The 23,114-nt window shown below is 42.3% G+C and overlaps 1 long non-coding RNA gene across 1 annotated transcript; it reads left to right on the plus strand.

Moving 5' to 3' along the window:
• The first annotated feature begins 7,711 nt into the window (after nt 1–7,711).
• On the plus strand, nt 7,712–8,723 carry LOC133926023 (uncharacterized). Its single transcript, XR_009911047.1, has 4 exons — nt 7,712–7,762; nt 7,857–7,937; nt 8,244–8,403; nt 8,603–8,723. It is a non-coding gene; the product is annotated as an uncharacterized LOC133926023 (long non-coding RNA).
• Nucleotides 8,724–23,114: the final 14,391 nt, after the last annotated feature.

Raw genomic sequence — 23,114 nt, forward strand, 5'->3', positions numbered from 1 at the left:
TGTCCTAAAGAGAGAGAATGTAATACTTCGATCCATCAGTGTTTTTAATTTTAGCTCATGTGGTACAAGTGTTCTGGTGTGATGAATTTAGTATCACATTAATAGTTTAGATACGATGTGACTAACTTAAATTAGCGCTTCAAATATAATATCTCCGAGTTAATCCTTTTATACGAACCGAGATATAAAATGAACATACGGGTCTGCTCCAAAGATTAGTTAGACTATAAGTGAATTTTAGAAACGAGATGTTACGATTCAAAAGGGTTCTCAATTCCTTACCATCAATTACAAGTTTTATGTTATTTTCAAATATCTCATGTGCCACCGCGGTATCCTCCCCTCCTATGCCTATATGTTTGACTTGCCAAGAAAAACTCTGTCCACGAGTTTTCACAGAGTTCGTGTGGCTACTTCCGAGATTCGTTCATCTTTCTTAAATCCAGCTGTCATCGTCGTCTTTTATCGTTTTTTTCATTCGGTCAGCTCTGTTACAATTTTTTTATGTCTGATGCCATGTAAGTGGGTTTTGAAGTTTTACCAGAAAAAACAAATATTAAGAATTTGTGCCAGATCCAGCTCAACGATCGAACTAACACTCCTGCTCTCAAAAGAAAGAATGTATTCACTCAACTCAGATCGTATGCAATCAAGGTCAAGATTATCCTCGCAAAAAGGAGTCAATACTAGTTAGCGATTCAAGCTCTTGTCCCGTCGTTTTGCACAAAGAAGAATTAAAACAAAACCATGGAGACAACAAAAATAGGATGATTGCAAGCTAGAGATAGTTCAAGCTATGACTTCTTTTGGATTCTGCCAGGGACATAAAAGTTAATTGAATCAAGTGTATCTGTCGATCTGCGACAAGAAACTATATAGAAACAACTAGGATAAGAGATCGGGATTCGTGCACCGAAACACAAGGTTAACAAGCATTTTTTTTTATAACCAATGAAACATAAGATCCACTTGACTATGTTTCGAAAATATGACAAACGGTTCCATATTGTATACTCTTAACCGGTATAAATTTTAGCATAGCTACAATACAAACATCAGTTCTTTAAATTTTCTTTTTATTTATTTATTACTAAGCCCTCTTTGTCCAGAGACTTTTTGGAGTCTATTTTTAAAGGAGACGTGCGGGAAGGGATCAAACCCCGCTCACCTCTCGATTTGCCACTGGACTAAAAAAATAAAAATAAAAATAAAAGTTCTCTAAATTTCCGCCTCACCCGCATGGATTGGACTGGGATTTTGGTCTGTGCAAACGAGGTCTTAGCACAACTGAAACTTAACACAGGCAATGCAAGCACAAAAACATTTACCCGTCCATTCCATGGCTTTTGATGCCCACTACCATCTAACTGTTGCGGAAAAGATGAATTTTTTAACATTTTTATGGGTCTTTTCTGTTGTGGACCGGCTGGCCCATTGCCCTTTGAGCAGCCCTGACCCGGTGAGGGTTCTTGAGCTTTGGTTTGGACTTTGGAGCAGCTAGGGCAAATGATGAAACATGACAGGGAGCGGGGAAGAGAGTGGGCGGCGTTTTGGCGGTGGTGGCGTAACCGCTCCACGATCTTATCAGGATTCGTGGGGGTTGGAGGACGCAGCTGCAAGAATAACTAGGCCGGCTTCTTCTATCTCCTGGTTTACCGATTTGGAAATCCCCTCCTCTCTCTTGCTTTCTCACCGTTTCAATCTTTTGACTCTTGGGATTTACCATTTGTTCTTGACCCGATTGGAGCTCGGGTTTATGGAGTGGTGATCTGGAACCACAAGGGATTGGTGGAGGAGCTTTTGGTTGGTGCTCGTCGGAGATGTATTCGTCGAGGATTGACTGTACTTGCAGTAGTGGTACGGTTGAGGCATTATATCTCCGTCTTTCTCTCACCGTGGCAACTAGCGGGTGATCGGATTTCTAGGACAATGGTTGTGCCTTGCCTCGATTATTGACTCATTTGATTGCTTTTCACTGTGAGTATTCCACTTTCTATGTTCTGGACAGCAAGTTTATATTTATGGTTGCTCAATGATGATGAGTATTTGTTAAGATTGAGCATATTTCTGAGTACTCTAGTATAGGTCTGTGATGAATCTAGTTCTGTTATACAACAGCTTATACCTAAAGGTTGTTTTAGGTGTTTTTTGATTCTATTCTTGTACACCAAAATCCTTGTTGGCTTTATAATTCAGTGCAATATATGTCCCTTTGATCTCTGTATGTGTGCTATTGTGAGCTCAGTTTTGCTTAAATCTCTCTGGTACTTGGTACTTGGCTTGCTAGCAGTTCTGTACTGCTTTTTGCAAATTGATACTTAACTTTGTTTGTTCGGCAGTGGCTAGCTACTTCTGTGCAGAACTTGAGAACTTTGTTTTGGATAGCTATGTACATAATGATGATTTAGAAGTTTGAGAACTAGATTACTCTATTTGCTAGTTGAAAACTCAGAAACATTGTTTTATTCATGATGTTTTTACTAGAACAATTAGGGAGCAAAACTTTAATAGTTTTGAGATCAATTGTTATTTCATTTTAAGAGCACTTTTATTCATAATATGCTCATGCTGTCTACTTATATTTTACACATGATATGTGGTACTGATTATGTTCTAAGATCCTGTGTAATTGTATTTTTTTTATGTTCTTGTTTGTTTACATATAGGGTAATATCAGTGCTCTGGTTATCGTATTATTTACAACACTAAGGTCAACTCCAACAGAGTCGGCAAACGATCGGTAAAATACTGTGCTCAGTACTTTTGCCGAATATGGTTCTCGTATTTCTCTCCAACAGCTACTCCAAACCTGCTTTTTCGTTGCTACAATAAAACAGTATGAAGATGGGGATCGGCAAATTTGTGGCCAATAACAGAATCCCACAACATTATAGCTAAAGTATGCGCGTGGGCTCGAGGGAAGGAGGAGAGTAATGGAAGGTAGGAAATAAGGTAGCTGTTGGAGATGAAAAAAATATAGAAAGCTGTAATAGTATTAGTGATGCTGTAATAGTATTATAAGAGATAAATTTTTAAAATTTATATTAAAGATAGCCTAACCAGCCAACAAAAACAAGTTGTATCGCCAAGTAAGAAGGAGGAAGTGTCCAGAGTAATTTTGTTCAGGTCGTTGGGTTCATGCATCACTCCATGTCTCCATCCCAGTAGGCAGCAGCAGAACACTGTTACTTACCGTGAAGTGTGAATGCTTTTGCTGCGCAGCAACTTGCGGCTGGCGGCAAGAACAGTAGACTAACAACATATTCAGAGTACAGTGAACCGAAAGCATTCAACGAGAGCACTTTTAGGTAGCACTGTCGTTTGGGTTACGTCCAGTTAATGTTTCAATTTTTGTTATAAATTACTTCTTATTTATTGAGTATGTATATTTAAAATTTATATGGATAGATTTATCTTTATAAATATTTCCATACTTACATTTTCGTTTAGCAACTCTTATCACCTTTTTCTTTTTATGAGGCCTAGACCGTGCTTAAAACTTATGTAAATACTCTTATAAATGATCTATGTTCCCTCTCTTAATTGATTCCGGCAAAAGCTCCTGCCGTTACGGCAAAAAAAAATTACTTTCATAACAATATACTTTATATGTTTTATAAATATATTATAACAAAAAGTAATAGATAAAATTATGTTTTGAGAATCGTGCCGATGTCTAAAACATCATTTATTTATTACTAGAGTGAGTACTTTTGAAGTATGCTGATGGCTAAAGCATATTGTTGACGCGAAAAGATATCACGCTCCAAACAATGAGCACCTCATGTGCAATCTTGGAACAGAAGCTCTAACCAGGATAATCGGAAGATCTGATGTGCATCAAAAATTCTGATGATAACTATCTGATAGGCAGCGCGTAGGAAACTCTAATCATGGCACCATGACGTTAGACCTTCGTCATCACCCACACTCAAGAGAGACCCCATCAGAATGTAGATAGTTGATAGCTTGTCCTTGATCGTCGAGATCAAGAATGAGTAGCAACAAGAGGAAGAAGGAAAAGAGACAAGGTTATAGGAGCTAGATAAAAAGATAAATGTGATGGTATGTTCGATCGATTGATGATTATTTTAATCGGTCATGACCCTCTCATATTTAAAGAACGGGAGATCTTAGTCGTATAAGATCAGAACTCCTAATACAAACCAAATAAAACTTATAAATATGATTTGGCTATATTTTCTAATCTCCAATCTTTCTGTAACTAATATATCTTTCCTATTTAACCACGTAAATTCCTATATATCTACCTGAGTACCTTTTATTGTAGTTTGGTCTTCTTCAATTCAACTAAGTTCTTGATCCAAACATCTAGGGCTGGATAGCGAGCCAGCTCGGCTCATTTAATACAACGAGCAGAAAAGTCAGTTCAGCTCGGCTCATTTGGCTCACGAGCAACCCGTTATTTTTTTAAGGGAGCAACCCGTTACTAGGATGAAAAAAATATAAACATCAACTGAAAAATGCATCGATAAAATTATACAACAATAGCAATGACATGTACAATTATAGTACTTCTTTGTTTAGTTTAATCAGAGGTATAATTGTTGTAAGCTGAATCTCTTCTGAATATTTTTTAAACCCACATACAGCACAGCAGCAGACAGATCTGCATGTTCTGCTACTGGAACAAAACATTCCTCCAAAAAAAAAAAAATGTTCCCCACACATCTATCTATACATTCAAAGCCTAGAGGAATGATCGATGTGAGAAAAAAAAAAGATAAAAGCTATATCGTAATGAGGAGCTGCCCAATAGAAAGCCAAATAGGCTAGCGAGGAGCCTCTTCATCGAAGATTAAAATGACCAATGAGCAAACTGATGACTACAGTGAAAATGAGCGATATAATGTAGACGATGGCCCTGGCTCGTTTGGCTCACGAGCTAACTCTCTATCTAAACGAGCTAAAACTCTGGTTCAACTCATCATGTCATATGCACCAAGATATGTGCACCATGCCATATACCTCACATATGTGCACCATTTTGCACCATAACATGATCATCGTGACATGCGCATCATGACATCGATCCATTGCCTTGTGATGGCTATATCGCGTCGAGCGTAGACTCCTCCGTTAGAAGCTTCCCTGCCATGGCTAAAGCCCATAACGCTAGCACTAATAAAAACACGCCCTCCGCTAGCTTGTGACCATAAGACGTGAGAGGGTTGGGGGAATGACGCTTCACACAGTACATAATGCGTATGAGATGCGAGTCGTACCCTCCGCTTGCTCGTGGCCGGAAAGCGTGAAGGGGGCCTAGGCGGCAGGGAGTCAACAGCTTGGTCGATCTTGCACAAGTTGCAGAATTTTGCTAACTCTATCAAAACACATTATTTTCAAAGCAATTATAGGAACAATGTAAGGGCTGAGATCAAATTGAATGGGGCTCGGAATATGTTAGCTCCGTCGTCATCACGATAACCCCCTTGGGCTCGCCATTGACTTAGTCTCCGGCTACCATCACGGGGGGCTCTAGATGGCCTAGCCTACATCGAGCCTCACCGCCGACTTCACATCTGGCTCCTGCGGCGACTCTCTGAAAGGCCCTGCCTCCATCGAGCCTCGTCATGCCTATCCGTTGAGGGGGTCGCGGACCGTCACTCTCAGCCTCACCGCTGACTTCACCTTCAACTCCTGCTGCGACACTCCAGAAGGCCCCACCTCTATCGAGCATCGCCGCGCCTATCCGCTGAGGGGGTCACGAATCGTCACCCTCAGCCTCGCCGTCAACTCCACTTCCGGCCGTCGTTGCGAGACTCCGGATGGTCTTGCCTCCGTCGAGCCTCGCGCGCGTCTACCGCTAAGGGGGTAGCGGACTACCCTCCTTAGCCTCGCCATCGACTTAGTCTTCGGCTACCATCGCGGGGGGCTCCGAACGGCCCCGCCTCCATTGAGCATTGCCGTGCCTATCCGTTGAGGGGGTCACGGACTGTCACCCTTAGCCTCGTCGTCGACTCCGCCTCCGGCCTCCGCCACAAGACTCCGGACGGTCCTGCCTCCATCGAACCTCACCGCGTCTACCGCTGAGGGGGTAGCGTACTACCCCCCTCAACCTCGCCGATTGACTTCACCTTCACTCTCGTTGCGACGCTCCAGAAGGCCCCACCTCCGTCGAGCCTCGCCGTGTCTACCTCTAAGGGGGTAGCGGACTGCCCCCCTCAGCCTCGTCCATCGACTTCATCTTTGACTCCCACTGCGACGCTCCGTAAGGCCCCACCTCCGTTGAGCCTCGCTGCGTCTACTGCTGAGGGGGTAGCGAACTGCCCACCTCAGCCTCACCGATCGACTTCACCTTCGGCTTCGGCTGTGATGCTTCGGAATGCCCCGCCTCCGTCAAGCATCGTCGTGCCTATCTACTAAGGGGGTCGTGGACTGCCCCCTCAGCCTCGCCGTCGATTTCATCTTCGGCTCTCGCTGCGACGCCGCATCTATCGCTGAGGGGGCCGCAGACCGTCACACTTAGCTCTCACCATCGACTTCACCTCTAGCTCCGGCTGCGACACCGCATCTACCGCTGAGGGGGCCGCAGACCGCCATGCTCAGCTTTTGCCGTCGCCCTCGCCTTCAGTCTCCGCTGTGAGACTCCAGATGGTTCTGCCTTCATCGAGCCTCGTCGCATCTACCACTGAGGGGGTAGTGGATTGCTTCCCTCAGCCCCACCGTCGACTACGCCTCCGCCACCGCTGTAGGGCTCCGTGCGGCCCTGTTTCTGTTGTGCCTAGACACGGCTACCCGTTGAAGGAGTCACGACCGCCTCCCTCTGCCTTGCCACTGTCTCCACCTTTGGCCCTCGTAGCTGTGTTCCAAACAGCCCCACTGTCGTCGAACCCCACTACGTTGGCGCTTTAGGTGATGCAACTCCGTCGAGCTACGCTACCATGCCCCTGGGGTGTGACCCCGGTGAAGCTTTTCGACGCTTCACTCCTTGTCAAAGATGTCCGCGTTACAACGACATGAAACGATTCGGGATGGCGTGACTTCAAAAGGGCTGGAACTAGTTCTATATACATTTGCTCGCCTCTCGGGACGTCAGAACTGGCAGATGTGGGGGTGCTGTTGGAGGAACGCTCTAACCTGGAGGAAGTTAGACGATGTCGTGCTGCGGTACTATAGCGATCATAATATCTCAACCACCACATCATATGTAAAGGAGTGAAATACCTAAAATATTTCTCTATACACATGATTGTAACATAATATCTTAGAGATAGATTAGTAATTTTCTCTGCCCCTTCTCTATATAAAAAAGCTCCATAGGGACAGGCAAGGAGACTGAGATTTTCCCCAACTCATTGGACAGACTCTCTCACACTCTCTCCTCTCCTCTAGTCTATCAGCAATCCCTAAGCTTAGCCTCTTGTCGAAAGAGGTTCTCGCCGCACTCTGTTCGGAACATATTTTTGCTACCAACAACACGAATGTCACAAGCTCACGGTCACTTCTAATTTCATCATGTGCGTACTAATAAAGGGGCTCATGGAAGTTGGAAGCTTGCTGCTCCTGCTGTCTGCGGCAATCCACGAAGTAGCTGGATCACGAGATGCTTGCATTGAAACGATTGAAACCATAGAAGTCCACTGTGGTTACTGCAGAAAGGCGCAGTAATGTAGAGGGGAAGGTATTTGAGTCACTCGTAATAGTTTCTAGCTCATCAACTAAGTTTTTGTTGTGCTGTTTGCAGGCTGGAATCTGGGAAGAAAACAACCTCAATTCATGGGCCAATAGTAGGATAAAGGTTACTGCAGGAAAACACACACGCGTTCATTCTTAAATATGGTGACGCTGTTTGAATTTTCATCTGAGCAATCTTCGATACTTGACAACTACAGGATTTGCTGGGGTCTTTAGATCCTTTGGAATTCTCTACTGGGAAGGCATCTGTTTATGAAGTATACAGATGCTCAGGAGATGTGAGTACCATCTTTCACAGAATCATTTTGTTCATCCAAAAATGTTCAATGGTTTGCATTTAAGCCGCTAGTAAGGAATTGTCACTACTATCTTACTGGCCTGTATTGCTAGATGGAGTCTGATGTGTGTTTGGAGAATGTTCCTCTTTAATGTGTAGCACATATGCTGCAATAACTGTAGTAGCTGAAGCAAATTCTTGGTTATTTGGCAGGCATTTTTAGTCACGGTCCGCAATAAGAAGAGAGTAGGCTATTCTTATGAACTGAGCTTGAAATTTAAAGGTAGATTTGTTTTTTAAATTTTAGAGTAAATTCTTATCAAGAATTGAAGGTTACCTCTCTTTACTGAAATACCACTCATGGGAGTGCCTTTTCAAGTGAATGGTTAATTATGGAAGAAAACAAGAAGGTTAAAGGTCACCTGGATATTCCTGAATTATCATTTGGCGAGCTTGAAGACTTGGAGGTAATGATATTGTTTTGAAATTGTGTTAATGCAACTCTCGAGGGGTAAATTGATCTATCCCTTAGAAGTATCAATTTCAGATGAGCCATTCTTGAATGGTGAATCCGGAAATGGCATCACCTGAAGGCATGCTGTTTTTTTTTTTAATTTCCACCTTTGAATAGTGGTCCATTTGGTATCTTTAATCTTTTATTTTCAGGTAAATATAAGGTTCAGCTATGACAAGGATTTCTCGTCTGACGAGAAAGCGCAAATTTGCAAGGATTTGAAGTCATTCGTTTCACCTATTTAGGATAAACTGCGCGAGTTGAAAAAGAGCTGAAAGATAGATAGAGAACTAGGTAGAAGTGAATCTGCAATGTGCGTATGACATTCTCGATCTGTGCGTCATTGGGGCTGTATGTGCATCACTGCTGAGATTCAAACTCTGTAGCTTGCCTGGTTTTTGTTTCTGGAGGAATTGTTGTGCCTATCAGTACTGTAGAGCTGCCTTCTCTCTCTGAATTTCAGGCAATGAAGCCCATGGATGCCTAAAGGCTTTGGGCCATGTCCCATTTATCTGACACAGGAGTAACCCAAACTCCATCGGTCCATCCACACTATGCCATGTGAAAGTGCATGCATCTAATTTTTTTTGGATGGTACATGTTCGTATGGATATATTCACTTGAGCACTTGCATGCACATCCACTAATGAACAAGCAAGGCAACCTTTAATTATTCATCATCGGTAGGTGCACACACTTACAGAAAGGAGGTTGGATAAATGAAATAAAGCTAAAATTCACTCTATGATTTAGGGTGTGTGCTACTACAGTATGGATCTCATTCGTGGCGACTGTTCCAAATCCATGGACAGTGGGAGGAGGGCGCAGAATCAGAGTAAACAAGACGGCAGCAAAGGTGATCGATGATCATCATCAAGCGTCATCGTCAGCAGCAACTCGACAGACGACAGGTTATTCTATTTGCCGCATCGTGGTCAGCAGGGGGCACCGAGCTGAGCAATGGCGGAACGGTGGTTGGCTCACAGCGTCGGGCGCGTCGCTCTCCTTGTTGCAATGGCGGGCCCCCTCTTGCTGCTCCCTCTCCCAAACTGATTCTGTTGTATCGTCCCTGGCTGACGTATTGGGCCATCAGTTTTTTAACAAAATAATTTCTTTTTGGAAAAAAGGGAATTATTGTTTTTTAGATTGGCCCGTGTGAAAGCTGTAATCACCTCCTAACCTATTCACTTCCTGCTAGCCATCAAAACCCCTGCATCAATCTTGCTGCATATAGACAAAGATAGGAGACCATTCATGTGGATAGGTTGCAAACTAATTAGGGGTGGCAAATGTAAGGTTAGCTGGAAGAGGGTTTGCAGGCTAAAGAGGCTTGGCTGCCTCGGTGTCCTTCACCTCGAGCTTTTTGGCCGAGTGTTAAGACAAAAATGGATCGCGCCCCAGAAAGACGGGTAGGTTCAAAGGTTCTATGTGACAAAATGAACCATAAGCTCTTAGCAACGGCCACTTCGATACACATTGGAAGCGGCGATACGACATCCTTTTGGCATTTGTCCTGGACACTAAAATGCAAATTCTTTGCCTGGCTGATTGTCCAGAACAAGCTTTGAATTGCGAATCGTCTAACCCGCAGGAGCTGGCCATGCAACCCTATGTGCCCCCTTTGTGAACAATTCAACGAAACTGGCCTTCACCTCGTTCGGAATGCTCCCTCTCCAAGAGAGTTTGGCGAAACCTTGGTGCGAAGCTCAAGCAGCCAGCCATCCGCCCTAAGATGTGACTATAGTGCTACTCGGTCCACATATGGTGGACTTCACTACTTTCTCCATTCCCTCTTCAAGGAAAGCTCTCAGATCGCTCGTCATGCTTGCCACCTCGGAAATTTGAAAAGAAAGGAACATACACATCTTCAAGCACAAGAAAAAACAGGTGGTTGATATTGTAGGTCCGAGTTTTTATGAGGCCGAGACTTGAGCCTTCGTGAGGACGCACCGTTTAGAGTGCTTTATGTTGCGAGATTAGGCCTTATTTCTTTTGTTTTTTCTTCCATCGTTTTGGTGACCTTGTTTTTTCTGTACCATGCTTTGGCCCATCAAGCACCCTTTCCTCTTAATATAAAATAGGCAACTCTCATGCGGTTGCGTTTGTTGTAGAAACTAAAAAGGTCTTGCAAGAGTCAGCATCCGGGAAATAATAATGGGATTGGATAAAAACAATAAAAAGGGTCCACATATAGCATGCTTGTTGGCAGCGCCATCTGTGGCTTGATCCGATCTGCAAATGAAGCCAATCGCCCATGCATTAACCACACGGTTCCTTGTCACTAGGTATGGGCAAAGCTACATGGTAGTCTAGGTAGGCCCAGGACTATCTTGTAGTTTTGAGCTTTTTTTAGTACATCGCGACCTAGTCCAATCGGCAGCCAACAAAATTCACACAGACATGACACAAGCGATCCCCATCTCCAGAACTCCATCGGTCCCCATCTCCCGATCCGGCGATCCCCATCCGCATCCCAGCACCGAGCTGTCGCCCGGCGAGCTATCGACCCCCTGCCGCACGACCCTCCACCACGCCTACCCTCCATCGCGCCGGACTGCCGCGCCAAGCCTCCATCGCGTCGGACCGTCATGCCAAGCCTCCATCACGTCGGACCATTGTGGCCACCCCCTGTTGCACCGACCCACCGCGCGTCGACGTAGAGCTACCGACCGCCCGACCCGACGCGTCGAACCACCAAGTTGCCATAACCCTTGCCGGCTGCCGCGCCAAGTCACCAACCAGTCAACCCGCCGTGCCGACCCCTTGTTGAGCCACTGACCCTCCGCCGCGCCGACCCTCCCTCGCGACGGACCGCCGCACCAAGCCTCCATCATGCCAGACCGTCGACCCAATGTGTCAAGCCACCGAGCCGCCAACCCTTGCCTCGCCAACCAGTCGACCCACCACGTCGTTCCCCCGTCGCGCGACAGCGCCGAACTGGCCCCCTCCGAGCGCCGCATCTAGCCACCGACCGCCCAACTCGTCGCGTCTCACCCCTACGCGTCGACTTCTACCTCTTTGGTTGTATGCGTTGCTCGATACTCTGATAGACCAGTTGGCCTAAATACCCAATGGCCCTGGGTTTGTGATTTTCATCACCTCATTGGTCTGACATGGAGTCATGGACTGACAGTGTGAATTGTGATGGACTGATACTCTGTTAGTGAGGTTTAGATGTTTAGTCGTTCACTTCACAGTTCACACAACTAAACAAGAGAGAGTCAGAGTTGTAGTGGAAAGAGCCAAAGAGGGGCATTTTGGGGAGAAGATGGAGGCATGGAGCTGATCAGCTGACTTCTACCTCTCTGCATAGCTCGAAAAGCCATCAAGGTCATTTTGCTGGCTTACTGCACGCTGAACTACTCAGTTAAATGACTAAAGCATGAATTCCATAAAAAGAGTCACACCTATTTTTTTCGCATGTATACCTTTTGTAGCCTAAAATTTTGGCATTGGAGTATTTTGAGAAGATCATTAATTCCGTGGAATAGTCTATCTTCTGAGAATCTGACCTTTGATCTTATTTGATACAAGGTTTGGATGGTGGTTTGTCACAATTTACAAATGCATAAGCATGCACACATTTCATACCTTATTTGTAACTCACTCAGTTTTACTTTTGAATTGCAAATGTAGAATTGTGAAGACATGAAGAGAAATAGCGACATTGCATCACTTTTTCGGAAACATGAAGCAAAGATAAAAAAAAAATATTGCGAATGAAGGGCAAACTCAACAATAAGAATCATCTCCAGTTCCGGTTGTGACTCAAGGGCAAACTCAACAACAAGAACCACCTCTTGTTTATGATATTAATTGTCTCCAACATGATCCAGGCTTAAGGGTGTCTATTGCAAACTATCATATCAATGATCAAGATGCAGTTTGAAGAGGATATATTCTAAAAGGTCCATGCCAACCTTATTCTCATGAGTACGAAACTAGAAAAATATACGGTAAAGATCACCCCTTCAATCTTATTTGGTTTCATAAATACCTTTGGCTTGAATATAGTACTGAGAATGATGTAGCATTTTGCATGGTTTGTTTCTTATTTGGTAAGGGAAGTGGTAAATTTGTTAAGTATGGTTGGAGAAATTAGAACACAAGTGACGCACTAGACAAACATGTAGGGGGTATAAGTAGTGCTCACAATATAGCTCAAGAAATACAACTTATTTGTGCAAGATAAACCAATTGATAATGTTCTTGTGAAGGTATCACATGAGAATCTATCTCTTTACAAGGCTAAGTTGACTTATTTACTTAGATGTTTGAGGTTTCTTTTACATCAAGGATTGGCATACCGTGGACATGATGAAAGTGAAGAATCTAGCAATCGAGGCAACTTTCTTGAACTTTTGAAATGGCTTGTAGAAAATAATGCGGAACTTTTTTGAACTTTTGAAATTGCTTGTAGAAAATAATGAAGTTAATAAGTTGGCTCTGAAAAATACTCCAAGAAATTGCATTTTGACTTCCCCTCCCATGCAAAAGCAAGTTATTCATTGTTGTGCTGAGGAAACTACTAGACACATAATTGAAGAACTTGGTGATGATCATTATGCAATTCTAGCTGATGAGTCTAGTGATGTATCATATAAAGAACAACTAGCTCTTTGCTTGCATTATGTTGATAAACTTGGAAGGGTATGTGAAATATTTCTTGGAGTAGTTCATGTAACTGGTACCACTTCTTTATCACTTAAGACATCAATTCAATCTTTACTTATTGGTCACCACTTGACTCTTACTCAAATTCGTGGGCAATGATATAATGGGGCTAGTAACATGAAAGGAGAGATTAATAGGCTAAAACCATTGATCATCAAAGAATCTCCTTCTGCTTATTACATCTATTATTTTGCATATCAACTCCAATTGGTTCTTGTTGCTGTTGCCAAGAGAAATGATGGTTGTGTATAGTTTTTTGCTCAACTTTCTCACTTGTTGAATATTGTTGGAGTTTCTTGTAAGCATCATGACATGCTTCGAGATGTTAGAGCTCAAAAACTAAAGACGACACTTGAATTGGGTGAAATAGAAAGTGAGAGTGGATTAAATCAAGAGATGTGATTAGCTAGGCTCGAAGATACTTGGTGGGGATCTCATTACAAAACTATTTTGCACATTATTGATATGTATTCCACAATCTGAGAAGTATTTATAACTCTTGAAAAAGATCCCACGCAAAGAGGTGATTGGCCAAACATACATGCTATAGTTGATATCTTTGAGTCATTTGAGTTTGTTTTCAATGCTCACTTGATGCTTGTCATTCTTGGATACACAAATGAGTTATGTCAGTCTTTACAATGGAGAGATCAAGATATTGTTAATGCAGTATCACTTGTGAGTTTGGTAAAGGAAATAATGCAACAAATGAGGCCTCATGGGTGGGAAGAATTCTTTAAAGGAAATGTTACATCATTTTGTGTAAAATATAGCATCAACATTCCTTCATTGGATGGTAATTATGCGCCTCATGGAAGATCTCCATGGTTTTACTCTGAACAAATAATTGACGATTATTATAGAAGAGAGGTATATCTTGGTGTCATTGATAAAATTTGGCAAGAGTTTGACAATCGGTTTGATGAGATTAATGTGGAGTTGCTTCTTTGCATGTCAACATTGAATCCGTTTAATTCATTTGTGTCTTATAATTCACACAAGGTACTTAGACTTGTCAAGTTTTATCCCAAGAATATATTAATCATGGATTTTATAAGACTTTAATTTCAACTTGAAAGATTTCTTGTAGATTTAGGGTACAATAATGCTTCTTCAATATGCAAAGTAGTTCCCATATGTAGTATGAATGTGGCTCTTCTAGAATCTATTATGCATTTATCCCTACCGGTGACAGTCATCACTTTTCCAGAGCTATTTCTAATAGACTGAAAATATACATTTTCTTTTAAGATGGTGTTTGTGATTCCACTATTCACAATACACATTTCTTCCATGCGGTCGTTACACATATTCTATAAATAAAGCATTCAATCATTCATATGCAAGGAAGTAGCAACAAGACTAAATGCTTCATTATTATCAAAAAAAAATTTTATTTGCAGCTAGGTTTGCTCTTCTAGAGCTTACATCTATTCATTCAATCCTCCTAAATTCAGCAACTAAGTAAATAGTTAATTACTCTAATTCTAGATAGAGTCTGCAAAATATCCGGCCACTTCATCTTCAATGACTTTCTTTTCCGCTTCATTCTTCATGGTATCTTCTATAACAGTGGAGGAAGGAAAAATAGAGGCATCCGCATATTTCATTGGGAGGTCTTTCACTGTCAGATGGGAGCGTCATCAACTTCTATGTGAGATGCTTCTTTCAACTACTGTTGTTTTGTCCACTTCCATCCCCACTGCAATGGTGATGTGTCCTTCTGACTGCTCCCTTTTCTTTTTCCAGTATGCTTCCACAACATGATTTGGTGCTAATGGCCCCAAATATCGCACTTATATCATGTCTGGTTCTACTCACATATGACTTGAATTATTTCTTTGTCTTGCTATTATCATCACCAGGTTTGACTTTGTCTGCCATCACTTTCTTTCCTCCTTTCCTCCGCTTCTTATTGCGGCTCTTACGCGCTTTGAAATAGCTGTGATTAACTTCTAGGCCACTGCTCTTCCCTTGCGGTTGGGATAAGAAGTTTTTGTTTATGACTTCGTCATGAACTTTATGGAGTTGCAACATGTCAATCAGTTCAAAATACTTTTTGTAATTCGATTGATGGTGATTGTGTGTGGATTCTACCGCACTACTTGTTCCCAAACCAATTACAGCACAGAGTCTTTTCACTCCTAGTACAAGCCGGACATCCGATGCCCAAATAAGATAGTTGCGACCATCATCACTCAGCTCATCAAACTCCTTGTTCGTGATGGCAATCATCTACATATTTAATAATGCAAGCATTACTACTAGTAAAGTTGTATCATGTTGCTAAATTAGATTACTGTAAATTTTCCGATATTTTCTATGCTATTATTCGAATTTTACTGAATTTAAATGCATAACAGAAAATTTAAACAGTAAAAACAATAATTAATAGCATATAAATAATTATAACATAATTAAGTATGGTATAATTGCAAATAATAGGTACAAAATTCGAATTCTAGGGGAACTTCTATGCAAAAACAGAGCGTCTGGATAATTTTCAGAACATCCAAGAGCCTAAACACAAAATTTAAAGGATTGCGCTCAAATACTGGAAAACCCAGGGGGGCTAAAAGAAAAAAATTGGACTTCCCCTTTTCTTTTTCTTATTTTTCTCTGGTTTTTTATTCTTTATCGGGTTGGCCTGTTTGCTATTTGGGTCAGCCCGGCCCATTAGCCCGCCCTCCTCTTCAAAACCAGGGCCGCTAGGGTTTCCAAACTCTAGCCGCCACTTGGATCATCATCGGTCGGTGCCCGTCCGAGAGCTACAGAGGTCGGTGAGGCGGCGACGTGACGCGGTGGCGTGGCGGCGGCGCTCGCGCGAGAGCTGTGGAGGCTGGCAAGGAGGCAGCGCTCGTGCGAGGGGTGCGGGGCCGGCGAATTGGCGTGTGGCTCGCTTTGAGTCGGGCGACTGCAGGTGCAGGAGCAGCGCTGGCGGTAGGGCCGTCGGTTTCTATGCCTGCAGTGGTGCTGCTTCAGGTAGAGATTCGGCGACGCTGCAGCTTCAAGGCGGTGGCATGGTGGAGGTAGCCGGAGCGGGTGACTGGGCAAGGCGGAGAAGGCCGCTGGCTTCATGCCGGTGGTATGCCCTATTTTTTTCTTGTTTCTTGTGGTCGTGGCCTTTGAGCCACCATATACATGGCCAGCTTCATGCTGTCGGTTGTGGTGCAGCGAGGTTGTCAGCTTCATGCTGTGCACCCCCCCTTCCCTTTTTCTCTTGATCTGTGCAAGGTGGTCGCCGGTTTGTTGGCCGGCGGTGTGGTGGTCGGCGGTTGTGGGCCCCACCATCTCACCGTGCAAAATCATTCATGTGATGTTACTGTTTATGCGGGGATGCCATTGCTTATGCAGATCGATCTCACTAGCTATTGTTCATTGCATACTTGGTACTATTTATGCATACACGATGCTATAGATATGTTCTGTACTGTTCATTGCTATGGGCTATATGATTAAAAAAATGTATCAGATGATCTCGTACCTTTCAATCCTTGTGAGTAAGACGATCTGATTCCCTAGTTTCTTCTGGCAGAGTCTCGTGCTGATAACATATTAAAAAACTACTGCTACTAGGTGTAGTCTAGCGATTCCTCGAGAGAGCAATTGCAAAAAAGAGATATAATGTAAGGGAAATATTGTCTATTTTTTATTTATATGTGTTTATAATAAAAGATGTTATTCCGTATATATAATATAAATTTTTTTAAGAGATATAATCAATCTTCACGAGATAGAAATCTATTAAAAATCAAATCTTTAAAGATTGAGATAGATCCAAATTCTATTGGAGCTTCCTAGCAAAGCACACGGTTGCATTGCGTCTGTGCGCGGCGCGGTGGCTCGCACAGGATATGGAATAAAATTATATGAGACCCTCTGCAGAAAGGCCTCCGTGAGACCCTGATCCACGCCGTTCATTCTGAATCCAACGGTCTGATTGAATATATATGAGAGAAGTACATAACACGTGTTACACAGAGATGAGAGTCTTTGTGTGAGATCTGATCTCGTATAATTTCTTTCCACGGGACATGGGCACGGTCCTCCTCCCTCCTGGTGGTCCATTTCGTCCTTGTCCGCGGGGGGATTCTCTGCGCGTTTTGTTGCATGAGGCGCTGCTCCTGCCTGCGTGCGAGTAGCTATCTTTTCGAAGAAAGCGACCCACACCGCAGCCGGTTGGTCTGGGTGAGCCTGTGCGTGCGTTGCATGATCAATCGATTGGATACGACGGGATATACCGAGATGCCATACTGAGGTGGACAATTTTGAACATAAAAAGTTGCCCAATCTTGGCCCTCTATCGTGTGGTTGGTTCTACTGATGAAATTGAGAGCTATATCGATTATGCAGATTGAGCAAAATTATATTTGTAAAAAAAAAGTATTTTATTGATTGTATTAGTTAGTACAAGCTGAGCTGAATTTTTATTTAATTGATTATATCTGTATGCAGGAGCATGCATCTACCGAGCTAAGCTGCAGAGTAAAACTCAAATCGAGCTTCATTTCCGAATCAGTAGGAGATTGTATATTTGCACTCGACGGGTTAAACTGCAACATTAAATGTAAACTACACAAACCTTTTTTCAAGATTATACATATCCATCGGGTTATACAAGGACAAATTTGACAACCATTGATGAGCTTTGTTAGAAGGAGTTGGAACTGCAAGGCCGTAGATATACCTAGACGAATGGATAAGAAAATCCTACCTTTACAAGGATTGACATATTCTTCTGCTCTTTTGCTTGGGACCTCTTCTTTCCCATAGCCACCTTAACTGTTGCTGCTTCTACTCTGACAGATCCTTACCCTCTAGTTATGCATGGTAACCCGGGTTACAAAAAGCATCGGGGATTCATATTCAAGTCGTTCTGGATTGCCATGCCAGGCTTCCACGAGGTCGTGCAGGAAACATGGAACAGACCGATTCAATCTGCAGACGCTATGAGATCTTTTCACATCAAGCTAGTACGCACAGCTAAGGCTCTCCGAAAATGAGAATGAGTGAATATCGATAATATAAGGCTATAAATGGAGATAGCTAAATGGGTGCTAATACATGTCGATACTGCATAGGAATCAAGAGGCTTCACAACCAATGAATCAGATTTCAGAAGCAGAGTAAGGATCAAGTTTTTAGGTCAAGTAGCCATCCAAAAGATCAAAGCACGACAATGCGCAAGAATGAAGCAAGTTACAACTACAGACGCAAGCACCAAATTGTTCTATCTACGGGATAACGGAAGGAAAAGGAGAAATCACATTCACCTTCTGAAATGTAGCAGGGGAGTCACCGTCACACATGAGGAAAAAGTGGATGAGATTTACAGATATTTCAGTGCTTTGTTGGGTTCCTCAATCAAGCGTAACCGGACCTTTAACTGGAGCACTTTGGAGCTACAAACCCATGACCTATCTGATTTAGATGGTGATATTGAAGATGATGAGATCAAGCAGACAATTATGGGGCTACCAAAGGAAAAGGCGTCGGGTCCAGACGGGTTCATGGGGTGCTTCTATGTTTCCTGCTGGGTTGTCATCAAAGATAATTTGATAAGGGCAATTAAGCACATTGCTAACCGAAGATATTAGCAGTTGAACTTGCTGAACTCGGCAAATATAGTGCTTTTGCCGAAAAGGGAGCAGCTGGAGTCAGTCGCAGACTATAGGCCTATTAGTCTAATTCACATCTTTGCGAAGATTGTTTCCAAGATCTTGGCCAACCGACTAGGACCTCATTTGCATAAGATTGTTTCCAATCGCCAGTGCGCTTTTGTCCATGAAAGGAGCATATATGATGTGTTTATTCACATGCAGTGCCTCAACAAAGACCTTCATAAGAAAAGGAAGCCAATGCTCTTCCTCAAATTGGACATAAGCAAGGCTTTCGGCTCTGTGCTATGACCTTATCTCATTGAAATTATGCGTTATGTGGGTTTTGGACAGAGGTGGAGGGATTGGATCTGTCTTATACTGGGCTCTACATCATCAAGGGTTCTTCTAAACAGTATCCTGGGTTTGCCTTTTTAGCACAGAAGAGGACTTCGACAGGGAGACCCGCTATCACCAATGTTGTTTGCTATTTCTATGGAACCTCTACACAAAATTCTAAATTTAGCAAAAGAAAGGAATCTATTCACTTTGATCCACCCCAATTCAAGGATCTTCGAATCTGTGCTATATGTTGATGACGCTGCCCTTACATATATCCGAGGGCGCATGATCTAAGGGCAATAAATGAAATCTTAAAGGTCTTTGGGGATGCGATAGGTCTACACACAAATATTTAGAAGAGTGAACTATTTCCTATCAGGTGCAATGGCATAACTTTTGAAGAGATTTTGCAGGATTCCTGATAAAAGTTATGCGTTTTCCGTGCAAATATCTAGGCCTCCTGTTGCACCTACGCAAACTCCGCAAAATTGATTACCAACCATTGATTGATAAATTGGCTGCTAGGGTGCTGGACCTCGATCGTTTCTGTCGTGCACTGGGATTGTGATGGCCTTGGTACTCTTGGACTGATCTAGCTAGACCTTGGACCGGTCTCCAGGTTTAACTGGACGGTTCTGAGAAGGAACTCTTTGCGACATTAGCTATCGTTCATATTGGAGAAGGAAACATGACAAAGTTTTGGACGGATATATGGCTTAGTCATTCTAGTCTAGCTAAGCTTGCACCAAGTCTGTTCAGCATAGCCAAACACAAGAACAGAACAGTTCTTTAAGAACTAGCAGACTCTTGGTGGATCTCAAATATTAAGCACATTGAAAACTCTCAACAGCTCAGGGAGTTTGTTGATGTTTGGAGCTTGCTTCAAGGGATTGTCTTGCAGCCGGGCCAGCAAGATATGGTGACCTGAAAATAGACTCCCGGCGGTACTTATACGGTGAAATCCACATATAAGATTCAGTTTAGTGGTGCCAGTCTACCGTTACGGGACACGTTCTTCTAGAAGGCCAATGCTAAGCCCAAGGTCCGCTTTTTCACGTGGATGGCCATGCATGGCAAATTGCTCATTGCTAACAACTTGGAAGCGAGAGGCATGGAGAACGGAGTGGTCTACACTTGTGTCTCTAGGAGCCTGAAACGGTCGGGCACAAGCTCCTACAATGTTCCTACGCCAAAGATCTCACCAATCAGGTATGGCTTTGATATCATATTGCAGGTGACTATGATGAGCCGGTGCCACAGGAAACTCCCTCGGAATGGATTTATAGAGGTACGACATCAGGAGCGAGCAAGGAGTGCAAGGCGAAGACAGGAAAAATCTTATATGCTTGGTGGAACATATGGAAGGAACAAAATCGACGTGTCTTCGAAGGATGCGAAGAGGATGACGTGAAGGTAACATTCAGAGCAAAGGAAGACATCATAACCTAGGTCATTTTGTTTTTTTTTTCAACTTCCAGCTACCTTCTTCTTTTCTACCTAGGTCTCGTTTATGATCTTGTCCTTTCCTTTAATGAATAGACATAGCATCTGCCATTGAGCTTAAAAAAATTGGCAACCAAACACTCCCCTAACATTCAGATAGTGGCCATGTCAGCAGAGGTAAATCCACACACGCACAGGCGCGATGGGTACCTGCTCTGGCTTCACTACTTAGCGCGAGTGATGTGGACGCGATATGCCGCCGCATATTCCATCTCCCTCCTGGCGTCCTGCGGGTGGCGAAGTCGACGCTGAAAAGCCATGACGTCGAGAGGAGGTGGCGCCGGCGACGACAACGATGGATGCGATGCATTCGCCTCACCCAAATGGCAACTAGCCAGCTACAAAGGGAAACAATTTTTGGCTGTTTTCTGTGTCACTTGATGCAAAACACTGCTTCATGTTTCAATTGTTTGTGCTTTGTAAAACCGCTTATCAGCCTCCAATAAAAGCAAGGAGGTCTTGGTGTCGAAAAAGACAACCTTTTCGATGAGAACGGTAGGTGAAAAATCATGATAAAAGGTTATGGCACAAGCTGTTTGGAACAAACACATGTACTGTGTAAGCTGAATGATGGTGCTTAATCCACCTGCATCATTGTAGTTGAAAAGAGGACTGATCTGTCTCTTCCCAACAAATCAGAGGCAGATTTTTACCAAGCTCGCGTAGTCGCTTCGTCGTCTCAAGTTAAACTTATTAATTTTTTACTACTGTACAGTGGATCATGATCCTATACTAATACTTCTTTCAGTCATAAATATATATTATGGTAAAAACTGTTCAGTCAAAATTTTAAAACTTTAACTAATAATAGCTTTTAAAATATTTAATATGAAAATATTAAAATCATATGTGTGAATTTATCTTGAAAAATACTTTCATAATATCATAAATTCAATATATTTTATAAATATATTTTAATAAATAATAATAATCATATGTGTGAATTTATCTTGAAAAATACTTTCATAATATCATAAATTCAATATATTTTATAAATATATTCTAATAGAAAATAATAATCAAATCTATACATTGAAGACCATATCTTCTTAAAATGACATATATTTATGATTAGATAGAGTAATTTACTACTGTAGGCAAACCTATCAAGATGACACTAGCTTATGGATAATTTAGCCTTGTGTCACCGTGTCCATTGTTAAGGGGGTTGCATTCTTTTTTTCCTTATTAAGAAAGGCAAGGGCAAAGTGTAAATTTGTAGCATGCTTAACTAGTTTCGTCCTTTATTGGATCTGTATCAACCAATCCTAGACAGAGGTTACTGGAATCCAACACCAAATCAAGCAACGGCAGCCTGCAAATTGCTTTCATACTTTTCTGTAAGCAAGTGGATGAATGGTGGGGACAAAAAAAAAACCCAAGAAAATTGGAATGATGGATTAAGGGCACGTTTGGCAGGGTTTCGAATTCTATTAGAAATGTTTCGGTTTAGTTTTCTTTAATATTTCTCTAGTAAATCATAATTATTTTATGCAATGGTTTAAATAGTTGGACATATTCTAATTCTAGAGAGATGATGGCAATTACAAATGAGAAGAAAATGATTCAGAAAATGGAGAAACATGCAAATTCTCCCTCATAGTGTAAAAAGTAAAAATGTTTCTTCCATTTCAGATTCAAATCACTTGCTAAAAGCACGATTTAACAATGATTACACTGATTCTGATCAGAATTCAAAGATATATCACGAACAATTGTAGGGCCTCTTAGAAAAGAACGCTCCAAGTGCTAGAAGTACATAGGGGTTTGTTGCCAACAACTGATAGTTTTCTACCATTTATTATATCAAATAAACACCTGAGTAAGAGGTCACAACTCACAAGTTGCAACAAGTTCTAAACTTGATTATTGCACTCACATCACATTTGGGAATATCGAGTCATCCTAGACTTACACAGACACAAACACAAACACAAACCTAGTAGTAGCAGCTAGTATTAATCATGAATCAATTGGCCCTTCTTATCCATTCTGCCTCCAAGTGGTACGTTGCACTAATATAACCACTATCTCACACAACCAGACTTAGACTAGACTAAACAAATCGCCACCATCTATAAAGCGAACCTGCTCGTCTACCCTGTGAATGACAGGCCAGCCCCACCAATTTCTAAATGCGCCCGTCATTGTAAGCTTTGGCTAATGATGATTCTTCCAATGGATTATTGCTCACGTACATATGATAATCTGATTCCTTGATGGCCATGCCTTTGCATGCTTGTCCTCTCGATTGCATCAGAGGCTGCGCAGATTCCATCTCCCATTTGTTTATCGTCCGATCCTTGCCTTAACGCAATGCTTATGTCAGGCAGACTACTAGGACTAGTTCAATAACGACACTTAACATAATACCATATTATATTTACTAATTGGAGCTCTACGGTGGATCAGATGCGCTAAGAAAAAAAAAGAAATATTAGTAAATCTAAAAACACCAAAACATTTAGCCCTTGATTCGGCTGCATAACAAATCATGATCAATAGATCTTATTATTTTTTTCCAAAAAGAAAGCTCATACTCACACAG

This window comes from Phragmites australis, chromosome 8 (genome assembly GCF_958298935.1).
Source record: "Phragmites australis chromosome 8, lpPhrAust1.1, whole genome shotgun sequence".
NCBI lineage: Eukaryota > Viridiplantae > Streptophyta > Magnoliopsida > Poales > Poaceae > Phragmites > Phragmites australis.